Raw genomic sequence first — 15000 nt, forward strand, 5'->3', positions numbered from 1 at the left:
AGAGAGAGAGAGAGAGAGAGAGAGAGAGAGAGAGAGAGAGAGAGAGAGAGAGAGAGAGAGAGAGAGAGAGAGAGAGAGAGAGAGAGAGAGAGAGACTGTAGTTACAGAAGTTTTTTTTTATGTTATACCCGTAGGGGTCGAAATGCTTTCAATTTTTATCCTGTCATCTGTCTGCTAAGCCTCGGCCATTCATACTTCCTGTACCGTAGCTATTTTTGTGAATTGCCTTTTATTTCCCCTCCCCTTCAGTTTTTCCTTTTTACTTTCCCTCTTTTTCCCTCTTTCTCTCGCGTCCCCCTCCCTCTCCACGTTCTCACCCGGTTCAGATCCCGCTTTTTACCCTCCACCTCTTCCGTTCTTTTCCCTTTTTCTTTTTTCTTCTCTCCCCACTCCCCTTTTATCATTCTCTCTTCCTTTGAGCCTTCCTTGTCGCCCTGTCATTCCCATCTTCCTTTTTCTTTCCTTCCTTCCTTTCCTTCTTCCTTCCTTCTTCCTTTCCTTCTTCCTTTCCTTCTTCCTTTCCTCTCCTTCGTCCTTCCTTTCCTTCTGCCTATCCGCGGCTTGGTGTCTTATCTTCCTACCTTCCTTTCCTTCTTCCTTCCTTCCTTCTTCCTTTCCTTTCCTTCTTCCTTCCTTCCATCCTTTCCTTCTGCCTATCCTTGGCTCGGTGTCTTATCTCCCTCGGCCAATGACTCCCCTTAATCTCCTTTGTCTCTGAAGTTTCATCTCGACCACTCCGCGATTGCTGCGCCGGAGTCTTAAGTGTTTTGCGGAAACTTTCGGGGGAAAAGAAGAAGGGAAGAATAGAAAGGGAAAGAGAGAGGAGAAGGGGAAAAAAATATAACGATTAAAAGGAATTCAAAAGTGTTGGCCCATTCTCCGGGGCCGTAAATGAATGTCCTTTCTCTGCGTTCTTTTTTTTCTTCGTCTTTTTTCTTCTCCCTCTCCCGCTCTCTCTCTTGCTCTTTCTCCATTTGTGACCTCAGAGACTCTTGATATAAGTCTCTCTCTCTCTCTCTCTCTCTCTCTCTCTCTCTCTCTCTCTCTCTCTCTCTCTCTCTCTCTCTCTCTCTCTCTCTCTCTCTCTCTCTCTCTCTCTCTCTCTCTCTCTCTCTCTCTCTCTCCCCTCCCCCTCCCCCCCTCTAAATAATTTTCTCATTCATTCCCACTAATTCTCCCCGATTCCCCTCTCCTCTTCCTTTCAGGAGGAACCGAACCCGGCGATTACTTACACAAAAGTTTTCTCTCTTGATTCCCCGACGAGTTAATTTGGAATTCATCGTCGTCGATCTCTCGGTGATGGGATTCGAGTCTCCTTTTGAAAGCGCTAAAGGGATCAGGACGCGCTCGCGCTAAATTGGCCGCGATCGGCTTTTGTTCGGGGCGCCGGCGGTGTTTGCGTCGCGCCGCTCGGGTCCGGAGGGGGAGGGGGAGGGGGGCGGCAGGAAAATAACGCGCACACCTACGCGCGCGCACTCGCTCACTCGTTCTGTGGTTTTAAAATTCGTTCACTCGCTCATACTCTCTCTCTCACACACACACACACACACACACACACACACACACACACACACACACACACACACACACACACACACACACACACACACACACACACACACACACACACACACATACATGTACGTATGCATGTGTGCATACATTTTTGCATGTATATACCACATGTATTTCCCTTGCTGACCTTCCTGCCTATTATTCCCACTCCCTTCATTTCTCTTTGACTCCCACTTCCTTCTCCCTCCCACTTTGTTTCTTTGATTTTAGCGCAGGTCAGTGTCCCCCACTCTCGTCACTTTTATTCTGAGACCCACAGAAAGCAGGTCCCAAATCCCGGTGGACTCCGACCCAGCGTGCTTACGTCAGCATGCCCACCGTACCCAGTCACGGCCGAGGCGATGAGCGGGGCGACCGGCCGCAAACGCTGTTGCTACCAAGGTCTATGTTAGTACTTACGTAGACCTCGGTTGCTACTTGACGGAAAGCAAGCGATGCCATGTCCACAGCCAATGCTCGAGTCCCCCCTCCCCCAGTCCGGCTCCTTCCTACTTACCTCCTTTAGTCTTCCTTTCGCTCAATTTGCTGATTCTACATGTCTTTTGCATTCCACGAACTGAGATCATTTGTATTGCAACTTGCAACTTTGTTAGCTGTGATGTGCTGTTGCAAATCAGCTGTTTTTATGCATGACCAACGTCTGCATTTGTCACTAACTTTTTTTTTCTTTTTTCCTTTGTTTTTGTTCCTCTGTTCTTCCGCCTTCTCCTCCCTATCCATCGTCGTGCTTGTGTCGGCATTTTGTTACGAAAATGATCGGAGAATTGCCTTCGCGGCGCGTTTCTGAGCCCTGGGCTTTTCGTAAACGTACTCTCGCGCGTTTTCGCTTCTTCCTCTTTTCCCCTCTCTTTCCCGCCCGCTTCCCTTCCCTCCCTTCGTCTCTTAATTCTCCTTCTCTCTCCTCTCTTCTTTCACTCCCGTCCTCTACTCTTCCTCCTCCTTTCCTCCTCGTCCTCTTCTTCCTCCTCTTCGTCGTCCTCGTCCTCTTCCTCCCCATCCTCTCCCAATGTTCCCTCTTCCTCTCTCCACTTCTCTCCTCCTGCCCTCCCCCTCCCTTTCGTTTGCCCTTGTGTACCCCACTCGTCAAAGGTTCCCTAATATCGTTACGTGAAGGTACTACAGAGTTGGACGCGGATAAAGGGAGAATGAAATTGAATTTGTGTGCGGATGAAGAGCCTCCGCCTCTGAGTGGCGCACTTTGCTCCTCCCCCCCTCCCCTCCCCTCCGGCTCCCCTCCGCCTCCCTGCATTTCCCTCTTTTTGGTTACTTCTCCCGCACACAAGCAAAGGTCAATTACACACGGCGACGCTTAGTTTCGAATTCTATTAGTGTGAACCCATCGGTGATTGCCCCTCCTGCCTCCTCCTCCTCCGAATCCCTCGTCGTTTCGCGGACTCCTGTCGCTCTAGCAGCCCCCCACCCCTCACCCCTCACCCCTCACCAGTGCCTCGATCGCGTCACGGCCAGCCTCTGCTTCTGCTTCTCTTGCTTTTGATTTCGTTAATTAATCTTCGCGCAGGAGAGGGGGCAGATGACGGCAGGTTGATGACGAAGAGGGGAGGATCTATAGGGAGCCGATGCCGATGTTTTGTTCCCCTCGCTCTCCCTCTCCCTCTCGGGGGGGAACTAAACGGGTTGGGAAGTTGGGCGGGGAGAGATGAACAGGAGGCAGGGGAGGGACGGCAGCGAGAGGGGATTCTGGAAAGGGAAGAAGAGTGGAGGAAGAGAAGAGGTTGGAAAGGAGGGGAGGAAGGGTATCGGGAGATGAGAAGGGAGAACACTTAGGCCTTCCTACTCAGTGCGACCAGGAGGAGGGAAGGGGGCAGGGAGGGTAGGGAGGGGCGTGGTGACAACAGGGAGGGGACACGGAAACCCAGGAACCGCATTTTTTAATTTCAATTACCCGTGTCCATCTGTTGAACCACCGCGTGCCCGTAAACATGTTAGAAGTGGCAGTTTAGTCCGAACAAATGTTCAATATTTCTGTAATTGTTGTTATTAATATTATGATTATCGTCGACGTTTGTTCTTGCTACTGCTTTTATGGTTATTATGATTATATATTCTGGATATTTTTTTGGGTATTCCATGTAATGATTATTGGTAGACTGTCTATTAGATTTGTCAGAACTGAGGCGCAGTATGTAAAACAAGTTGTGGAGAATTACAAAGTATGTGCCAAGTAATTGCCTCTCCGTTGTGAAACTTTCCATTCTCACAGCTCGTTTGCCTTTATTGTTTGTATGGTGATTAGCATTGCATGGGGGAGGGGGGATCTGGCAGTATCAAAGCTCCCTCGGCGATAGAGCAAGCTTGCTCACCATACCTTGACATAAGTTGCAGAGTGTGCACTGAACAAATACGGGTGTGCGCCGTGTCTTGATTGTTGTCGGATGAGAGGGGCTCCCTCTCCCCTCTTCCTCTGTTCCTATTCCTCTCTTCCTTTAGTCCCTCGCCTCTTTTCCCTCTCTCCTTACCCCCTTCCTCCTCTGTCCCCATTCCTCTCTTCCTTTCTTCTTTTCCCTCTCTCCTTACCCCCTTCCTATGTCCCCATTCCTTTCTTCCTCTTTTCCCTCACTCCTTACCCCCTTCCTCCTCTGTCCCCATTCCTCTCTTCCTTTCTTCCTTTCTTCTTTTCCCTCTCGCCTTGCCCCGTTCCTCATTCGTGTAAACTTCATTGTGGAACTAATATTTGGCTAATGTTTCTTTTTCCCGCAGAGTTTGTTATGACAGGCGGGCAATATGCGAGGTTTTGGGGGAGAACTTGACGTGGTAGAAATTCTTATTCATTTTTGCTTCACAATTTTATTATGGAAGGAAGGAAGAGGCAAAGAGATGGGAATGATGACGAGGGGGAACAATGAAATAGAAAACGAGAGGGAGGGAGGGGGAGGAGGAGGAGAAGGGGAGAGGGGAGGGGAGGGGAGAGGAGAGGGAAGGGGAGAATGGGAGAGAGGGGGAGAGGAAGTGATGGAGATGGGGAGAGAGGAGGGAAGGAGGGAGGAAGAGGAAGAGGAAGAGAGAGAAAGAGCGAGGGAGGGCAGGGGAGATAGAAAGAAGGTTGGAGGAGGAGACGAGACCGTGATTATGAGAGAGAGAGAGAGAGAGAGAGAGAGAGAGAGAGAGAGAGAGAGAGAGAGAGAGAGAGAGAGAATCCACGAATGAGAAGCGAGAGGCGACGGCCGATTATGATGGAGACAATTCACTCGCCGAATTGTGATGGAGGCGCGAGCGAGTGAGCGAGCGGGAGTCATTACTCGGCGATTGATGCACGTTGCTAAGTGTTGCACGAGCTGCCGCGGATCTTGGAAATTGACAACGCTGTAGAGGAAGAAATTGGAGAGGAGGGACGGGAAGGGAGGGTTGTATGAGCACCGGGGGGAGGGGGAGGGGAGGGTTGTATGAGCACCGGGGGGAGGGGGAGGGGAGGGTTGTATGAGCACCGGGGGGAGGGGGGAGGGGGGAGGGGAGGGTTGTATGAGCACCGGGGGGAGGGGGGAGGGGGAGGTGGCGTATCAGCAAATGCTCCGTCATTAACGGGGTTCCCGGAGGTTACGTAATGGATGGAGGAAAGTAGGTTTTACGATGCGATACCTCGCCGGGGAGGGGAAGGGGGTGGTGGGTGGAGGAGAGGGGCTGAAGCAGAGAAGTTTGAGCCAGAGATGACGGGATTAAGGGCAGGGTGATGACTGGTTAACGGTGACGCCTTTCTCCCTTAGGGATAAGGGGGCGGGGCTTGGGGGGGAGGGGAGGCTTCCGATGAGGATTGGGTTGGATTCGGAAAAAGAAAACAAAAGAGAGTTGCGTATACACGCGCGCGCGCACGCATAGGGAAGCGAGTGCCACTAAAGGTGGCCGCCCGCGTTGCCGCGCGCCCGCACGCCCCTCCCCTTGACAAAGGCGCGGCGTTATTGGACACTCGGCCCGGGAAATAATGGCCGGGAAATAAATAGGCGAGTTCACTTTCCAAGAGTTATAGCAAACTGCGGACGATGTGCAAGTGGGGAAGGGAGGGGAGAGGTGGGGAGGGAGGGGAAGGAGGGTGGAAGGGGAAAGGGGAAGGATTAAAGATTTGACTTGCAAATGATCGCTGCGAATTGACATGCCTTATACAACATCAAGGATGAGGAGGAAATTACAGGCGAGGGAAGTCGCTTGGCAGGTGCGCGCTCTGACCTGTGTGCGTTTGTGTGTTTTGTGCATGGGTGCGTGCGTCCATGTGTGTATGTATTTCTGTGCCTGTGCACGTTTTTGTGGACGTCACCTGCGTACATGCGACCTGTTGAAGAATGGAGTGCCTCCAGCCGGCGCTGCGCAGACGCCGCGTAAGGCGTACCACACCTGCGCAGTCTATTTTTGGCGTCAATTCATACTCTGCATTCGGTGGGGGGGGGGGGGCACGAGGGCAGGGTGGCGGGGCGCGACGGGCGCGGCGACACAAACAGAGGCATTTTGTGTCCGGGCGGAGCGACGACGAGGCTGCGGGAGGGCGAAGAGAGAGAGTAAGGGAAGGGAGGGGAGGAGGGGCAGGAGGAGGAGGAGGAGGAGGAGGAGGAGGAGGAGGAGGAGGAGGAGGAGGAGGAGGAGGAGGGGCAGGAGGAGGAGGAGGAGGAGGAGAGAGTGGCGCTGGTGTGGAACCTGTCTGGGACGTGTTTGCATTATACATGAGGTAAGGGAGATGGAGTCGACCCCAGCATTAAGAAGGTGTTTGCTGGTCCTTTGTGAAGCAATGCGAGGTACGGCCGCTTCCTTTTTCTCTGGCCGCCCGGGGCTCCACGCCCGAAAGGCTGTTGGCGCGGTGGAGGCGCTCTCGGAGGGCGCCCCTGGAGCTAAGCGCACCGCGTGAATAGGAGAGTAGCATGATGGCGGTAATACGATGAAACTGAAGAGGAGGAGGGAGTGGAGGCGACGACAAATGATGATAGGAATGATATTACTATCATATTGATAATAAAAATGATTTAAAAAATCATAAAAATGATGATTGATAATAATGATAGTAATATTATTATTATTAAAAAGGAAAGCAGAAAATGCAGTTCGAGGAGGAGGTGGGATTTGAATTTTCCCGCCGCCGCTTAAGGGAGACGGCTCGAGGCGGCGCCGTTAAGCGAGGATGGCTGGGGCCGCATCCGTGTGCTCGACCCTCCTCGACGCTGCGACCACTTAGGCGTTCTAGAATCTAGAATTCACGAGGCGCCTCTCTCCTGCTCTCCCTCTCTCTTTCCCTCCCCCCTTCCCGCGTCCTCTCCCTCTCCCTCTCCCTCTCCCTCTCCTCTTCCCATCCCTGCTTCCATCTCTTGCCCTTCCTTCTCTTTCCCTTCTACCTTCCCGCTTCGTCTTGTTCTCCCTCTCCTCTTCCCATCCCTGCTTCCATCTCTTGCCCTTCCTTCCTTCCCTCCCTACATCCCTCCCTCCCTCCTTCCTTCCTCCCTCCCTCCTTCCTTCCCTCCCTCCTTCCTTCCTTCCCTCCTGCTGACGGCGGCGAGTGGCCCCCGCGCGCCCGAGGCCCGTCTTATGAGCGATAACCGGCCCCGATAAAGGGCCCCGGGGAGAGTACGGAATTAAGAGATAAGGAGCCGCCTCGCCCTTCATTTCCAGCCTTGCTTCTTTTCTTGCTTCCTTTCTTCCTTCTGTTCCGTTTACGATCTCTTCCCGTTGCTTATTCCCTGCTAAATGTTCTTCCTCTCTCTTTTGTCAGCAAATGCTCACATTTCTCATTTGAAGGAAAGTTTGTTTTTTCGAGGCGCTTTCGACCCGAGTGGGGGATCAAGAATCATCGAGATGGAGATGAGGGGTTTATATGCGCGCGCGCACGCACACACACACACACACACACACACACACACACACACACACACACACACACACACACACACACACACACACACACACACACACACACACACACACACACACTAGTATATTGAGAGGATGAGGGAGAGGGAGAGAGAGGGAGAAGGAGAGAAAGAGGAAGAGAGGGAAAGGGAGAGGGGGTCCCCGACAGAGGGAGAGGGAGAAAGAGAGTCAGGAAGAGGGAGAGGGAGAGAAGCCAGGACAGGTAGGACAGGAGGGGAAAGCAAGGCTGTAGTAGGGGTCTCGCCGAGACAGGTGGGACGGAGAGATAGCGGGGGAAAGGGGGGGGGGGGGCTCGAGTATCAGCTCGTGGATCAATACGTCACATAGTAACAGATCCACGCGGGAGTATTATACGTGTGAGAAGACTAAAAGGGTTGGTGCCCCCCCCCCTTTCATTTTCCCCATCCCTCTCCCTCCAATTTTACATCCGCCCTCTCTGCCCCCACTGAAGGTGGTGGGGATCACCCCTCTCCTTTTTTCCAGCCGCCCCCTTTTCTCCGCGTTCTGAGGCGATGGTGCGAGCTGGAGGGAGTGAATTCGGATGTAAGACCCGAGCCGCGAATCCCAGGAAATCGTATGAGACGAGTGACGCAAGTGAAATGATAAGGACATACGCATACATACATGATATGGGTAGGAAGACGGGGCCTCCTCAACAAGGGAGAGCGAGATGCGAGCGGGAGATGAGAACACAGGGTGATGGATGCTCCTGATGCTGCTGCAGGTGAAGCGGAGGAGGGAAAGGATGGGTAAAGGCGCATGTGGGGGAGGGAAAGCGGGGGAGTGTTGTATATGGCGAAAGTGTGAAGGTGTAGGGGTGATGCTGAAAGCGAAGGGAAAGTTTCCGGTGGCTTCAGGGGTGGGGTGGGGGGGAAGCGTGACTGGATGTGCAAGCGGAGGGGAGAACGAGGGGAGGTGGACATAGAGAGGTTAAAACCCATCACGAGAATGGAGTAATAACAGTCGACGTAACGGAGTAACCGAGTTTGCATAACAGTGCGTGCGAGTTTTCTCTTTGATATTAAGGTCGCGGTGCCTCCGAGAAGTGTTTATGGCCGAAGCTTTTTTTCTTCTTTGATTGGTGGATTTGGCTCGGAAGTTGTGCCTTCAGCGAGCGTATTTTCTCCGATTTAATCCATCCTCAGCGACAGTGGAGCTGGAAATGAGTATTCGCGCGAGTTTTAGTGCGGAGTGGAAGTGCGAAAATTGCTGTGGGTTGTAGGGGAAGGTGCGAGAATTACGAGGTGGTCGTGCGGGTAGAGTAGGTGGTTGTAGGTGGGGCTTGGGTGGAGTTGCGCCGAGCCCGGCAGGAAACGCCCATCGCAGACACGCCGCTGAATGGGTCGCGTGTGAATGAGAGAGAAAATACGACATTGGTGGCGGGCGAACCTTCGCCGACGCCGCTGTGCGGGCGTGGTATAGCCCTCCCTCTGTCTCCTCCGGCAGGGACCCCTCCTCTCGGGCGCTGTCCCTCTCCCCACCCATCTTCTCTCATTTTTCTTTGCTCCATCCCCTCTCCCCATCCCCCCTTCCCTCTCCTACCCTTCTACCCTTCTACCCTTCTACCCTGTCCTCCCGCGAGCGAAGGGAAGGGGTCGCCCCATTCTCACTCGGTGCTGCAAAACAAAACCTCCATAATTGCCATCATCAGCAGCGCCGTTTGTAAGTCATCTCACCCTGGACGCCACAGCGGAGCGTGTGAAGTCAAGGACGCAGACGGCGGCGCTGGAGGGGGGGGCGAGGGGGCGAGGGGGATCTCGTCACGTGACATGGCTGAGTGTAACTTGATTTCGAGTTTCGCCTTCCCTTTGATGCCCTTTGACGTCCTGTTGGCGAGGCTTTGGTGGCGAGGGAGGAAGGGGAGGCGGGCGGGGAGGGCGGGGAGGGCGGGACAGGGGGGGGGGGCGAGCAGAAGGCGGGAGGAGGAGGGAGGCTGGAAGCTTTGCAATGAAGTCGTAGGGTTTGTTTTGGGTTGCAACTTGCAGCCGTTGTTGACCATTCTTGCGTGAAGAGGAATATCCTGTGGAGAACATGGAGGAAGTAAGACGGATAAAAATGGAGGAGGAGGAAAAAGAGAATAATACTATGATTAAAATCGAGGATGGTTAATAACAATAAATAAATCAATTACGATTTAAAAATAAGGATCCCAAGAGCGCTGATTTAAAGCACACCTTGTTGAAGGCGAATTAAAGATTCAGTAGAAGAAAAACAGTAATAAAGCTGAGGAGGAGGAGGAGGCGGCGGAGGAGGCGGCGGAGGAGGGGGAACTTGTGTCAAGGTGAAAGCGAAAAAATTAGGAATTGATGAAAGAGAATAAGGATAATCCATCTATCTGTCTATCGATCAGTCTGACAATCGATCCATCTATTGGAAGTAGGAAAGAGTAAGACAAGACAAATAAAATATATATAAGGCAGAAAAAAAATTGAAAACCAATTAGACATGGAAAGGAAGAGAAAGAGAGAGAGAAAAGATGGAAGAAAAGAAAAGCGAAAAATATTATAGCAAAAGGCAATAAGAGCGAGGAAGAGAGCGAGAGGGAGGGAGGGAGAGAGGGAGAGGGGGAGGGAGGAAGTAAAGCGTGAGTTAGAGCCTCGTAATTAAGCCAAGCTGAAGTTTTCCAAAAGCTCGTGGAAACAGTTTAGAATATAATGGACGAGTCCGGCGCCGAATTTTTGGGAGAACACGCGGGAGGGAAAAAACGGAGACGGGAAAAACTTACACAAGTTGTAATTTGCGTGGCCGTCTGTTCGTTTCTCTTTTTTTTCATTCTTATTATTTTATTGAAGCTTCTATTAGTCTTCTTTTTTGAAGAATTGGGCCTCTTTGGTAGGCGCCTCTCGGTTCCATGATTGATTTTGGTCAGCTGTTTTTCCTTCATGAGCTTCATTAATGCTTTTTGTGGATTCAAAGAGCACGGCTTGTAAATGCAATGCAATTAATGCCTCACACACCACGCCGCGGCTTGTGTGCGCGCGCGTTCGGCCGTGGCTGTCGGTCGAGATCAGAGGCAGACTCACCCCCGCCCCCTCCCCTTCGCTCTCCCTTAACACTCTCCTCTTCTCCGTTTGCGTAAACCCCACATTCTCACCCGACTTCACCGTCCATTATTATCATAGCTCTCTCTCTCACCCCACACCCTCGCCCGCTCTCACTGCCTCACGCAACCAACTACATCCGTTTGCGCATTCACACATATGCGTACAGAAACACGCACTCACTGTCAGCCTCTCACTCGTTCATTTACTCATTCACGCTTTCTCTCTCTCTCTCTCTCTCTCTCTCTCTCTCTCTCTCTCTCTCTCTCTCTCTCTCTCTCTCTCTCTCTCTCTCTCTCTCTCTCTCTCTCTCTCTCTCTCTCTCTCTCTCTCTCTCTCTCTCTCTCTCTCTCTCTCTCTCTCTCTCTCTCTCTCTCTCTCTCTCTCTCTTTCTCCTCCTTTCCTTCTCTCCCTTTTCTCCTTTCCTTCCTCTCCCTTTCCTTTCCTTCTCTCCCTTTCCCCCTTTCCTTCTCTCACTTTCCCCCTTTCCTTCTCTCCCTTTCCCCCTTTCCTTCCCCCCCCCTCCCCCCCTCCTATTGGACCGCCCGAGATCAGCCCGATTTTTGACAGATAACTTGTGGAATGTTATGAGCCCGGGCAAGACGGAGATTGTTTTATGAATTTGAGGAATGTCTTAAACGAGGAAGGCACGCAGAAGCAGCAGGAAGGAGAGTGAGAGTGAGGTGGGGTGAGAGGTGGGGTGGGGTGGGGGGGTGTAGTGAACGGAAGGGAAGCGAGTGGTAAAGGGAGGAGACGAGAGAGAAAAAAAGAGGATGGGTTGCAGAAATGATTGTGATTCATACGTTTTTTTCTTCTTCTGTCTCGTGCGTTGAAGTCGTTTTCGCGAGACTGCTTCTCTCTCTCTCTCTCTCTCTCTCTCTCTCTCTCTCTCTCTCTCTCTCTCTCTCTCTCTCTCTCTCTCTCTCTCTCTCTCTCTCTCTCTCTCTTTCTCTTTCTCTTTCTCTTTCTCTCCTCCCTCCCTCCCTCCCCCCCTTTACCACGAGCCCCGCCGATTGCCCGCCGACTTCATTCATCACGGATTCCCTTCGTGTCTCCTTTCCTCCCTCTTTCTCCGGTTCTCAGCCCATCTTTTTCGGCATCATTCTCCAGTCCCTTGCCTTGCCTTCGTCCTCATCCCTTCCCTTGTCCATTTCGTCATTGACCTCGCCATCGGAGCCTCACCGTCGCCATTATAATTACCATCACAATTAATCTGGGGATGTATGAGAGAGAGAGAGAGAGAGGGAGAGAGAGAGAGAAAGAGAGAGAGAGAGTACGGGCCGTTTAATCCTCTATTTGCAACTTGAGAGAGAGAGAGTACAGGCCGTTTAATCCTCTATTTACAACTTGTTCGTCGCGTTATTTGAGTGCAAGGGTACTCTCTCTCTCCTCGCGGGGACTCCTTTCCCAAATGCCCACTCGATCACCCGGAGGTTGCGTCGAGTGCAGCCTATTAATGCGTCCCAATTCAAGGAGTTCGCGGCCTGAGGCTGTGGGCGGAGGGGGGGGGGGGGGCGTTGGAGGGGGGATTGTCTTCTCCGTGTTTTTTTTCTTTCTTTCTTTCTTGTCTGACGGATCTTACATCTTCACCTTGTTATTTATTCTCCTTTTTTTCCTCTCTTCACCATGCCTTCATCCACCTATTCCATATTCATATTCCATGGGAGCAAAATAGGATGCTCGGTTCCGCTCCACAGATCATGGGCGTCCCCTCCCCACCTCTCTCTCTCTCTCTCTCTCTCTCTCTCTCTCTCTCTCTCTCTCTCTCTCTCTCTCTCTCTCTCTCTCTCTCTCTCTCTCTCTCTCTCTCTCTCTCTCTCTCTCTCTCTCTCTCTCTCTCTCTCTCTCTCTCCCTCTCTCTCTCTCTCTCATCCCTCTCTCTCTCTCCCCTCCTCATCCCCTCTCCCTCTCCCCTCCCCACTCCCTCCGCCTCTCCTTACCCCTCCATTCCTCTTCTTCCATTATCTATCCCTTCCTTCCGAGCGTCCCCGCCCCCCGTTCGCTTGCAAACGGGCAGCGCGATGCAAAGGGCGTCTCGATGTCCATTCCGTGGCCCTGGCTGCACGTGTTCGGCCTCTAATGCGTGTGGGTCGCGGAGGCGCTGGCGTGGCAGAGCCTTTGCCTCGGCGGCCGGACGCGTCGTCGCCATGACAGGACACTTCCCAAGGGCTCGCCCAGCGAAGCCCAGGCTTGCGGGTGCACAGACACGTCCCACGACGTTGTCGCGAATCCCTTCCCCCGCCTCGTGAGAGCGCGGCGTCTCGTCCTCCTCCCTCCAGCAAAGGTACCTGGACGCTACATTCCCCATTCCACCCCACTCCATCCCCCCTCCTCCATCTACCCATCCTACACCTCTCTCCGACCCCATAAACCCTACACTCCGACCCTACTGTACCTGCTGCTGTAATCAACACCAGCCTGTAATTATGGTTCCTTCTCGCTGTACCCTCCCTCCGCCGTGGACGCTGGAGTGCTCGCTGGGCCCCGTCCTGCGCCGCCGCTCGCTCTCCTCTAGCCCGGTGTCGGTAGAGCCCTTTGCGCACCCGGGCGCAGGGAGAGGAAGGGGAATGGGAGAGAGAGAGAAAGAACGAGAAAGGAAGAATGAGATTAAGAGAAATAAATAGAGAGAGAGAGAGAGAGAGAGAGAGAGAGAGAGAAAGAGAGAAAGAGAGAAAGAGAGAAAGAGAGAAAGAGAGAAAGAGAGAAAGAGAGAAAGAGAGAAAGAGAGAAAGAGAGAAAGAGAGAAAGAGAGAGAAAGAGAGAGAAAGAGAGAGAAAGAGAGAGAGAGAGAGAGAGAGAGAGAGAGAGAGAGAGAGAGAGAGAGAGAGAGAGAGAGAGAGGGAAAACATAGTTTGAATAGGATAGTTGAGAATGAAAGTTGCAACTCAGGTCTCAAGATCTTTAATGTTTCATGCATATGTTCATCAAGACAAAGGCGGGAGAGGATGGGAGTCACGACGGAGCCAGAAGGTCGCGTCAGGTCACGTGATCTGGGTCAACTAATGAAAAGAAAGTTTACAAGTGAACACGAGTTACGGGACGAAGGAAGCTATTGAGGGAGTGGGGGTGAGCGACAGAGAGCATTGCGTCACGGAAGGCAAGAGAAACAGATGAAAGAATGCCGGTTCCAGTTACGAATGCGAAATGGAAATGCCGTGGAAAATGCCCGTAATCGGATCCGTTATGGCGCCGTAGTCCACTATGATTCCGAGTAATGTATCGCCGGCCAAGCTCACAGCGAGAAAGGGTTTCGGATTCCGCTACATTTCCGATGGCTGTCTCCTTTTTTCGGTGTTCCAATCCGCGGACAGCGGTCTCTACCGGACGAATCGGGTGACGACTGTGCTGGCCAGCGCTTCGGCGACGAGGATGACGTGTAGAAGTCCAAATGTATCAGCGGGTGGCGTGTTTGTGCGCGAGGGTGGAGAACAGGGATCCAAATGCGGGGTGGGTTGGGCAGGGGGAGAGGAGAGACGGGGGAGGGGGGGAAGAATGAGGTGGGGGATTGTAGGCGGGGCAGCGTGGGCTTGGGGTAGGGGTGGGGACCGGGTCTGAGTGGCGGGGGGAAGGGAGGATGAGGAGGGAGAGGATGGGTCTGGTGTCCAAGACCATTCACTGTGGTAGTTGGCATCTGTGAGTGTAGCGGAGCGGTGTGCGCGGGAGAGCTCTGACGCCCAGCGCTCGCGTGTGTTTGCGGCAGCCTCGAGACCAGAAGCGTTCTCTCTCGGGCCGGACGAGAAGCTTCTATCCTGAATGTGGTGTTATTTTGTGTCGGATCGGAGGAGGACCTAATAATTTCGAAGTGTAATCTTATAAGTATTGTGTTTGTGAGAAACCAGGGAGTACTCGAAAGGGTTCAGTTGTAGTGAGAAAATGCGAGCCTTTTTTGCTCGGAAATTTGAGGTGGAGTGAACGAGAGAGGGCTGTGAGTGCGGGTTGAAATGCGCTGAGCCATTGTGTAGTGTAAACAAGTGGAGTGCAGGTGCTGTGGCCTGAATACCTCCCCGCCGATGCCACACGATCGAGCTTGGATTAACGCCGAGGGAAAAATGCGATCGAGGAGACAGTGCTGAAGGTTTCACGAGTGACGAGGTGAGTAAGGAATGTTTCGCTTCTAGGGTGAGTCCGGGCGGTTTACTCATTGGAATTTATGTGTTCGATTCGCTTTCATCTTCACTGAGAGAGCTGCGGGGACAGATCCAGGCGCTGCTGCAGTGGACAGTCACAGCGGCTGTGTGTGTGTACAGATGAGGGAGCAGAGGGTCGGCTGTACCGGGGGAGGGCGGGTTGGCGGGTGGGGGGAGGCGAGCGCAGGGGGGCTGCCAGCGCGGGGCTTGGGGCGACTGCGGGGAGGGGGGGGGGGTTAGCGAAGCGAAGAGGAGGCTAAATCTCCCATCTCTAGATTGTGTCGACTTTTTCTTACTTAGAGACGAACTTTCTGTTTCACGCATTCTCTGAGGTCACATGTAGTATACGAAAAAAGCGAGAGAAGGTTGGTGTTTTGAGAAACGTGTTCAGATCCTTT

General features: G+C 52.8%; 1 protein-coding gene across 6 annotated transcripts in view; it reads left to right on the forward strand.

The window, feature by feature from the left end:
- PlexA (plexin A) overlaps positions 1–15000 on the forward strand; it is a 245027-nt gene that overhangs the window by 183415 nt on the left and 46612 nt on the right. Inside the window, exon 1 of one of the 6 annotated variants that reach the window (XM_070134290.1) lies at positions 14093–14567. The exons of the other annotated variants lie outside the window; for them this stretch is intronic. The gene's annotated coding sequence lies outside the window, so the exon portion shown is untranslated. Of the gene's footprint in view, positions 1–14092; positions 14568–15000 lie in introns of those variants that run through there. 6 annotated transcript variants of the gene reach the window in all.

The sequence above is a fragment of the Penaeus vannamei genome, chromosome 19, assembly GCF_042767895.1.
Source record: "Penaeus vannamei isolate JL-2024 chromosome 19, ASM4276789v1, whole genome shotgun sequence".
Taxonomy (NCBI): Eukaryota; Metazoa; Arthropoda; class Malacostraca; order Decapoda; family Penaeidae; genus Penaeus; species Penaeus vannamei.